Below are 10,097 nucleotides of genomic sequence, written 5' to 3'. Positions count from 1 at the left end.
AAGTTATCATTGGACAAGCATATGGACGTACATGGAATAGTGTAGGTTAGATGGGCTTCAGATCGGTATGACAGGTCGGCACAACATCGAGGGCCGAAGGGCCCGTACTGTGCTGTAATGTTCTATTTGACAATGACCTTTGGTGTGGCACTTTTTCAAATGCACTTTGGAAATCAATATGGTACTTCCACTATATGCCTTCTACCCACCACAGATGTTATCTTCTGGAGAATTCCACCAGATTGGTCAAACATGATTTCATCTCTGTAATAGAACCTGAGAGAGTACAGAAAGCATGGCAGCTGGCGTTTGTTGTGCTGAGTTTACATAACTACGTTGACTCTGCTCGATGACCTTATCAAAGTCCTATATTATCAATGGTATAACATCAATATTAGCTTTTAACATTTCCCTATGTTAGCTATTAAATTCTCACAACAAGATGGGGTTTATTATATCTCAGTGACTGCATACAGTTTGCATTCGTCTTTAGGTATACTAACTGTTATTGTCAAAAGCTAAGAGGTATGTGACTATTAGGAAATCATGTCAGAGTCGAAGGGCTGTCTGTCCTATATACTGCGATATTCTACTCTGCGACTTTATTATGTGTTGGAGTGAGGGGAACTTTATCTTAGCTCATTTCATATCTATTACCTCACACAACATTCAAAATGTTCTAAAGCAATTTGTAGTCAACTCTTTTGAAGCCCCGATACCCTTGTTTTGCAGGGTATTGTGGCTATTCCCACACATCAAAATAACTGAAATAATAGTTTGCATTTAGACATAACTATTGTATCTTTCATGGCTCAGGATTTCCAAAATAATTTACAAATAATAAACTACTTTTGAAGTGTTGTTGCTGTTGGAGTTGCTGAGCAAACAGTTTGTGCACAGCAAGATCCCTGAAACAGTAATAAGATGAAGAATCAGAGCAATTTTTTTAAAGTGTAAGTTTGAAGGATGACTGTTGACACTGGGACTAACTACCTGTGTATTTTTGAATCATCCTATAGGAGAGTTCAATTGAGATGGCAGCTTGGCCTAATATTTCACCTGTGAGATTAAACATGTATAATGCAGTTTACCTTCAGAACCATGAACATAGAAGTGTCAAGTCATGCTTACATTTGCAGACATCTAGACTGCAGGCCTGCAATTCTGAAATCAGAAATGAGTTTGTGATCATGATGTTATGATGATGTGCTCTTGTAATAGAACATAAAGACCTATAATTCACATTTGATAAACTCACCCTTGTGTTGAAATTCCCTAAATGTCTTAATGATTCTCTTTCTCTGTAATCTTCTCCACTTCCCAATCCAGCTGTCCTCTCTTAGCTTAGCTCTGTTTCTTCCATACCAGTCACTTGTGGAAGGGATAAATAGACCAGGAACGTGTTCTTGATTACCATCCAGTGAACTCAACAGAAGCAATATCTAAGCAGAGCGAATAAGCACATGTTGAGAGCAGAAACAAACAAAACAAATACTGGAGAAACTCAGCAGGTCTGGCAACATCTGTGGACAGGAAACAGAATTCACATTTCACATGACACTTCTGATTAGACCTTTCATGAATAGACTATTTGTTTGACAATAATTTTTGTTTAATATGGACAATACTGCAATTTCTCAGGGTAATGCCCTGGGCCCAACTATCTTCAGCTGCTTCATCAATGACCTTCCCTCCATTATAAGGTGAAAAGTGGGGATGTTCACTGATGATTACACAATGTTCAGCATCATTCATGACTCCTCAAATACTGAAACTGTCCATGTTCAAATACAAAAATATCTATACAATATCCAGGCTTGGGCTGACAAGTTGCAAGTGATATTCGTGCCATGCAAATGCCAGGCTCTGACCACCACCAATAAGAGACAATCTAACCACCACCCCTTGACATTCAATGGTGTTACCTTCACTGAACCGCCCCACATCCTGGGGGGTTTTAATTGACCAGAATCTCACCTGGGCTCACCACATAAACACAGTGGCTGTAAGAGCGGGCCAGAATCTGGGAATACTGCAGCGAATAACTCACCTCCTGTCTCCTCAAAGTGTTTCCACCATTTACAAGGCACAAGTTGGGAGCATGATGGAATACTCCCATCTTGCCTGGGAGAGTGCAGATCCAACAACGCACAAGAAGCTTAACACCAACTAGGATAAAGCAAGCTGGTTGATTTGCATCACATCCACAAGCATTCACTCCCTCCACCACCAATGCTCAGAAGCAGCAATGTGTACTATCTACAAGATGTCCTACAGAAATTCACCAAAGATACTCAGACAGCACCTTCCAAACCCATGACCACTTCCATCTAGAAGGACAAGAGCAACAGGCATATGGGAACACCACCATCTGAAAGTTTCTCCTCCAAGCCACTCACCATCCTGACTTGGAAATATATCACCGTTCCTTCACTGTCACTTCATCAAAATCCTGGAATTCCCTCCTTAATATCATTGTAGGACAACCCTCAGAAGGTGGGCTGCAGTGGCTCAAGAAGGCAGCTCACTACCACCTTCTCAAGTGCAAGTAGGGTTGGACAATAAATGCTGGCCCAGCTAGTGACACTCATGTCCCACAAATGAATAAAAAAAATTCCAGAGCCTCAGTTTATGTTCTGGTAGATCAGGATTCAAATTCCAGCATGATAGATGGTGCAATTTGAATTCAACAAAAACCTGGAATTATAAATCTAATTAAACTGTTGCCCATCGACAGGGGAAGAAATCACTTTTCTGCAATCCTTACCTGGTCTAGTCTACCTGTGATTCCAGATCCACAGCAATGTAATCGATTCTCAACTACCTTTTGGACAATGAGGAAATGCACAACAAGTGCTGGCAGTGATGCCTGCACCCTGTGATTTTTTTTTCATAAATTAACAATTATCTTAAACGCAAGTTCTGAAGAAGATTCATATTGGGCTTGAAACCAACATGTGTTTCTCCACAAGATTAAAACCAAAAGAACTGCAGGTGCTGTAAATCAGGAATAAAAACAAAGTTGCTGGAAAAGCTCAGCAGGCCTGGCAGCATCTGTGAAGGAGAAAACAGAGTTAATGTTTCGGGTCTGACTGTTCTGAGGAAGGGTCACACGACCCGAAACGTTAACTCTGTTTTCTCCTTCACAGATGCTGTCAGACCTGCTGAGCTTTTCCAGCAACTTTGTTTTTGTTCATGAGTTTCTCCACAACTTTCCGTTTTATTTTTGACTTTCTATTAAAAAATAACCAGCTGTATCAGTATTATCATTTAGGGAAGGATATTTGTTATCTTCATCCAATATCTTCAACATGTAATTCCAGACTCACAGTGGCCCAGGGCAATGTGGTTGAGTCTGATATGGATCTGAGAGCCATGTAGTGCAATACCATCTAAGGATAGACAGTGAGTATTAGCCTTGCCAGGGACTCCTACAACCCATTTAAGAGTGAAAATTCCACATTGACGTCAATGGGTTGAGAAAGATGGCTAATCTTCAATGTTCTCAGGACAATTTGAGATGAGTGGTAGATGCTGGTGTGCACAAATACCAAATTCATTAAGTTAAAGTCAAACTTCCCCTACAAGATCTTCTCTGGTGATGTGGTGGCAGTGTCATTAACCTAGTAATCCAGCACCTCAGTTGGGCATGTGTATTGAAATCTGACCATGGCAGGTGGTGAGATTTGAATTCAGTTTAAATGTCTGTTTGGCTCATGGTGACCACATGACTACAGTCAATTGTTATAAACACATACCTGTCTTAACTATTCTCTGTGGCAGCTTTGAACCAGATGGGTTTGTTCAACACAAAAGCCAAAAATAAAACAGAAAGTTCTGGAGAAAATCGTACAGGTTTCAAACCCAATATGAATCTTCTTTAATAATAAAATGTGAGGCTGGATGAACACAGCAGGCCCAGCAGCATCTCAGGAGCACAAAAGCTGATGTTTCGGGCCTAGGCAATAAAGGGTCTAGGCCCGAAACATCAGCTTTTGTGCTCCTGAGATGCTGCTGGGCCTGCTGTGTTCATCCAGCCTCACATTTTATTATCTTGGATTCTCCAGCATCTGCAGTTCCCATTATCAATGAATCTTCTTTAGATTTGTTCCGTAGACAATTGTCAATGTATTTGTTTTTTTTAATTCATTCACAGGAAGAGTGTGTCACAGGCTGGGCCAACATCTATGTCCCATCCCTAATTGCCCAGAGGGTAGTTAAGAGTCAACCACATTCCTGTAGGTCTGAAGTCACTTGTTGGTTAGACAAGGTAAGGATGGCAGATTTCTTTTCTTAAAAGACATTAGTGAATCAGATGGATTCATCACCCCTCCTCACAACTGCCACACTCCTGACTATTGACAATGGCATAATTAGACTTGAACTTTTATGTTTTTATTGAATTCAAATTGCACTATGTTGGGATTTGAACCCCAATCTCCTCAACATTGTCTCAGTTTCTGATTAATATTCTCGTGAGAACACCACTAGACCATTACCTCCCTTTACTGGATTGCCTTAGGACTGGCTGTAAATTCCAGACATTCTTAGATTTAATTGTCACCATCTGCCATGGGGGATATTAAACCATGTTCCTAGAACCTTAGTCTGAGGCTCAGGATTACTGATCCTGTGACATTACCACTCGATTTGTAGCAGTTTTGGTGCAATGGGTAGCGTGCTAGGGCATTGGAGAAAGCAATTGAAACTACATTAACCGTAATTTGGTGTCACAAACAAACAAGTAAAAATAGCAAATTTTCCTTTCTAACATACATTAGTGAGTCAATTAGGTTTTCACACAAATCTGATAATTTCCTGGTTTCATAATACTCACTAGTTTTTATTACAGCTTTATTTAATTAACAAACTGCTAACACTGAGGATTTAAAGTTGTGTCGCATGAGTTTTCTAGTCCAGTTAATTTAATCACTAAGTCAGCACATCCCATGATAATGACAGGAGAGAGAAAGGAATAGGAGGATATGGTGTTGGGGGAGATGAATTAAAGAGAGTGGGAGGAGGCTTGCAATGAACACAGGCAGCAAACTGGTTTCATTGAATGGGCAGGTCATGGCATGGGCTATAAATTATGCATAATGCTATGCAAACATTGCTGACTAAAGAAAAATGTATACAGAAGTATATTTACACGTGCTAACATGTGACTACATTCAAAATGTATTAGTAAGGCTGCTAAATAATAACACGGGGCTGAATCTGCAGAAGCAACATTAAATATTTTGTAGGGAAATGATTCTACTGATTCGGCCGGGTCACTAATTAATTCAAAGTAATGGTGTTGCAATGTGTTACCCTGGACAAGTTGAAATTCATTAAAACAAAATCAGCGTGCTAAATACCTGTTGCAGAATTGGTGGGAGATCAGAAAACAACTTTAACCACTGAGTATACACTTTGTCATCATGAAAAACGACAGGCCCTAATATGTTCGGAAAAATGAAACAGGAATGAACCATTACAGCTTAGCATTATTTCTGTTCTGTAAGTTATACAGTTTCCTTCTGGCAAAACTTACATTAGGGTCCACTGGCCAAAGACCAAAGCCATAAAATGTTGCTTAAAATATGTCTATATGTATCAGCAGGGTGTAATCTTAATTACCTACAGATTTCATGTTTTGTATGATCTAGGGTTACACATTTATTACGCTGCACAAATTAAACCTCAGAATGAAGTAGTCACCTTCCTCTTCCACATGAATGTTTGCTGATATAGAACGGCGTATTATCATTATACAGTGTAACATTACCTCTGAGACTATAAGTCATCCATTCAGTTACTATGGGTTTTGAGGATGTGAAGAAGTGCTGCACAGATTTTGTCTAGGTGCAAGAAACAGGGTCAGTTACAGGTCCTGTTGGTTTGCTGTACTTTGCTGACTGTTGCAATTGTGACGAGGGTACCTAAAATATATAATCAATGTTGGCTTGATACTGTGACTTCATTCTGAAATTATCAAGCAAGGCAGGAATAGTATGGACTCTCTGTCTTGGTTTTAAAAGATGTAGAGGTGACTGTTAATTTACTGGGCCAGTAGTCCATGACTGTTCTTTGGAAATGTCATACTTACCCTATGTTCTGGCATCATCTGACAAACTGGCATGCAGTTCTTGCACTGATTTTGCTTTCCTCTCACTTTTTCAAATTTCTTTCCTCTTTTTGTCTCACTTTCCTTTTTTTTGGTTGTTTCTCCTTTACTGAGTTACAATGCATGGTTTTAGAATGTTGCGTTTATAAATACAAACATGTGGCTCAGAACTGCAGGCTAGGAAGTAGGGGCTTCAGCTCCAAGATGGTGTTCACAGTTAATAAGAGGCGATGGCATCAGATGGACCTCCCTCTTCTTTTGTATAGCATGTTTGATCTCCAATGAGGTTTCCAAATGTCTACCAGTGAGAATGTGAACTCTCATAAATAGTCCATGAACTGCCATCATGAGAAGCCACAGTGTTGTGGGCTTTTCCTCCAATAGTCTATTTGTATCCAGTTTGGCAATGTATATATTAACTCTCATATCATAAGAATGAGTGGGCAGTAACATGGTGTTGAAGGAGTGATTATCCCAAATGTGAAAATAGCTACTTAATCATGGGCAAACAGACACAGTGACGTCAGTTAATAAAATGTGAGGCTGGAAGAACACAGCAGGCCAAGCAGCATCTCAGGAGCACAAAAGCTGACGTTTCGGGCCTAGACCCTTCATCAGAGAGGGGGATGGGGAGAGGGAACTGGAATAAATAGGGAGAGAGGGGGAGGCGGACCGAAGATGGAAAGAAAAGAAGATAGGTGGAGAGAGTATAGGTGGGGAGGTAGGGAGGGGATAAGTCAGTCCAGGGAAGACGGACAGGTCAAGGAGGTGGGATGAGGTTAGTAGGTAGATGGGGGTGCGGCTTGGGTGGGAGGAAGGGATAGGTGAGAGGAAGAACAAGTTAGGGAGGCAGAGACAGGTTGGACTGGTTTTGGGATGCAGTGGGTGGAGGGGACGAACTGGGCTGGTTTTGGGATGTGGTGGGGGAAGGGGAGATTTTGAAGCTGGTGAAGTCCACATTGATACCATTGGGCTGCAGGGTTCCCAAGCAGAATATGAGTTGCTGTTCCTGCAACCTTCGGGTGGCATCATTGTGGCACTGCAGGAGGCCCATGATAGACATGTCATCAAAAGAATGGGAGGGGGAGTGGAAATGGTTTGCGACTGGGAGGTGCAGTTGTTTATTGAGAACCGAACGGAGGTGTTCTGCAAAGCGGTCCCCAAGCCTCCGCTTGGTTTCCCCAATGTAGAGGAAGCCACACCGGGTACAATGGATACAGTATACTACATTGGCAGATGTGCAGGTGAACCTCTGCTTAATATGGAAAGTCATCTTGGGGTCTGGGATAGGGGTGAGGGAGGAGGTGTGGGGGCAAGTGTAGCATTTCTTGCGGTTGCAGGGGAAGGTGCTGGGTGTGGTGGGGACAGCAACTCATATTCCGCTTGGGAACCCTGCAGCCCAATGATATCAGTGTGGACTTCACCAGCTTCAAAATCTCCCCTTCCCCCACGGCATCCTAAAACCAGCCCAGTTCGTCCCCTCCCCCCACTGCATCACACAACCAGCCCAGCTCTTCCCTTCCACCCACTGCATCCCAAAACCAGCCCAACCTGTCTCTGCCTCCCTAACCTGTTCTTCCTCTCACCCATCCCTTCCTCCCACCCCAAGCCGCACCTCCATCTCCTACCTACTAACCTCATCCCACCTCCTTGACCTGTCCGTCTTCCCTGGACTGACCTATCCCCTCCCTACCTCCCCACCTATACTCTCCTCTCCACTTATCTTCTTTTCTCTCCACCTTCGGTCCGCCTCCCCCTCTCTCCCTATTTATTCCAGTTCCCTCTCCCCATCCCCCTCTCTGATGAAGGGTCTAGGCCCGAAATGTCAGCTTTTGTGCTCCTGAGATGCTGCTTGGCCTGCTGTGTTCATCCAGCCTCACATTTTATTATCTTGGAATTCTCCAGCATCTGCAGTTCCCATTATCTCTGATACTATTTTAACCTCACAGTGATGTCAGTTATTGGCTACAGACAGCCTAAAGCCAAGATTGCACATGCTCAGCTGATGTCTCACAGGTAGATACATAGTTAAATGGGATCATTTTGGGTGTACTCATGACCTCATCTCAGTGTCAGAGCAAGTAACAGCATGCTGATTGAAAAGGTTTGTGGCCAAACAGTTTAATAATAGCACAGATACTGAAGTGCCTATGCCTGTAGGATACACAGAATCCTAAAATCCCTCCAGTGTAGGAGCAGGCCATTCAACCCATTAAAACAAAATCAGCGTGCTAAATACCTGTTGCAGAATTGGTGGGAGGTCAGAAAACAACTTTAACCACTGAGTATACACTTTGTCATCATGGAAAACGACAGGCCCTAATATGTTCGGTAAAATGAAACAGGAATGAACTATTACAGCTTAGCATTATTTCTGTTCCGTAAGTTATACAGTTTCCTTCTGGCAAAATTTACTTACTGAGCTTCCGAAGAGCACTCCACCCAGACCCACCCCCCACCCTATCCCTGTTTTCCCACCCTAGACACTATGGGCAATTTAGCATGGCCAATCCATTAAAGCTGCACATCTTTGGCCTGTGGGAGGAAACCAGGATACCCAGAGGAAAACCATTTCAGAGACGGGAGAATTTGCAAACTCCACATCGACAGTCTCCTGAGGGTGGAATCACACCTTGAGCCCGTGGTGCTGAGGCGGCAGTGATAATTACTGTGCCACCAATCCACTCCTACAAATATCAAGAATGATAAGAAACATTTGCTGAATATTTCAATAGGATCTCTCTCATATAATTTCGATTTAAGCAGAGCAATTTTTGTTGCAAATTTGGTGCCTATTAATACTTATTGTGGGAAGAGGGGGGATCTTCTTTATATGTTAACCAACTCTGCCCTGAATGACACCTTGACTCGGGAGTTCATTAGGAAGAACACTAGCTCGCAGTGTGATTATTTGGATAGTGCCATCTTTGTTTCTGACAGGTGCTAGTCCATTCTCTCAGTAATGTGGCTCGACAAGTATGCTCTTGCAAATGCACAGTTGCTGCAAGACCTCATGGTGGCAGTGACTATACATACATCCAACTGATGTATTCAACAGATGTTTAGTATTGTTCCTGATATCAATATATCCCACAGACACAGGCACTTCGGTATCTGAACTGCTATTAAGTTATTTGGTTACAAAAAAATGATATTTCTATCAGCATGGCATATTCCAAGGGAGTCCAGCTAAGGTGGAGCCTGAGTCCTCTATATTCTGCGGTTATAGACTGTGAGACATGCAACAACAAACAAAGATCAGCTGATTAAATTGCTTTGAGTCAGAAATTTGTTCTGGAATTACAGACAACCATGACCCACAATCAAAACAACAACATAAGAATAATTAAAACTGTAATGCTGTAGTAAACTGACAAAACTGGCCATCTGAAGCAGACGGAAGCAAGCTGCAGCTCACTGCTGTGCTGTTATAGTACACACAGGTTGCTTGTTGTGTATTCTAATTGTATACAAAACCCAAGTTCCAAATCAAAACACAGCAATCCTTGCCTATGTTGCGTGATGTCGGGATTGTTTCACCATACTTACAACTCCTCTAGCATTCAATTAATTCAAACCTGAATTAAAATGACTTTCTTGTTTGTCTCCTTGTGATTAGTGTTTTGCTTCATGCAGTAACTGTTGTTGGTTTACATTACAAGGCACCAACAGATTTGTGTAATATTTGTGAGTAACAAAGAGGATGCATGTAGTCTGGTTTCTCTTGGTCTTTGGAAATGGGAGAGGTGGTGTACAGTGAGGCTGGTGTCACTGACCAGAAATTCACAAACCCTAGGTACATGATTTAGGATCATCCCACCATGGATTAACAGTTGGCTTAATGCTGACTGCATATCCATTGTTGTAATAAAAAATCTCCTTCACTAATGTCCTTTAGGGAAGGAAATCTGCCCTCCTTAGACTTTCTGGCCTACGTGTGAGTCCAGACCCACAGCAATGTGGTTGACTAGGAATAGGAAAAGTT

Source organism: Stegostoma tigrinum, chromosome 2 (assembly GCF_030684315.1).
Source record: "Stegostoma tigrinum isolate sSteTig4 chromosome 2, sSteTig4.hap1, whole genome shotgun sequence".
In the NCBI taxonomy this organism is placed as follows: Eukaryota; Metazoa; Chordata; class Chondrichthyes; order Orectolobiformes; family Stegostomatidae; genus Stegostoma; species Stegostoma tigrinum.
This window is presented reverse-complemented; position numbering follows the sequence as displayed.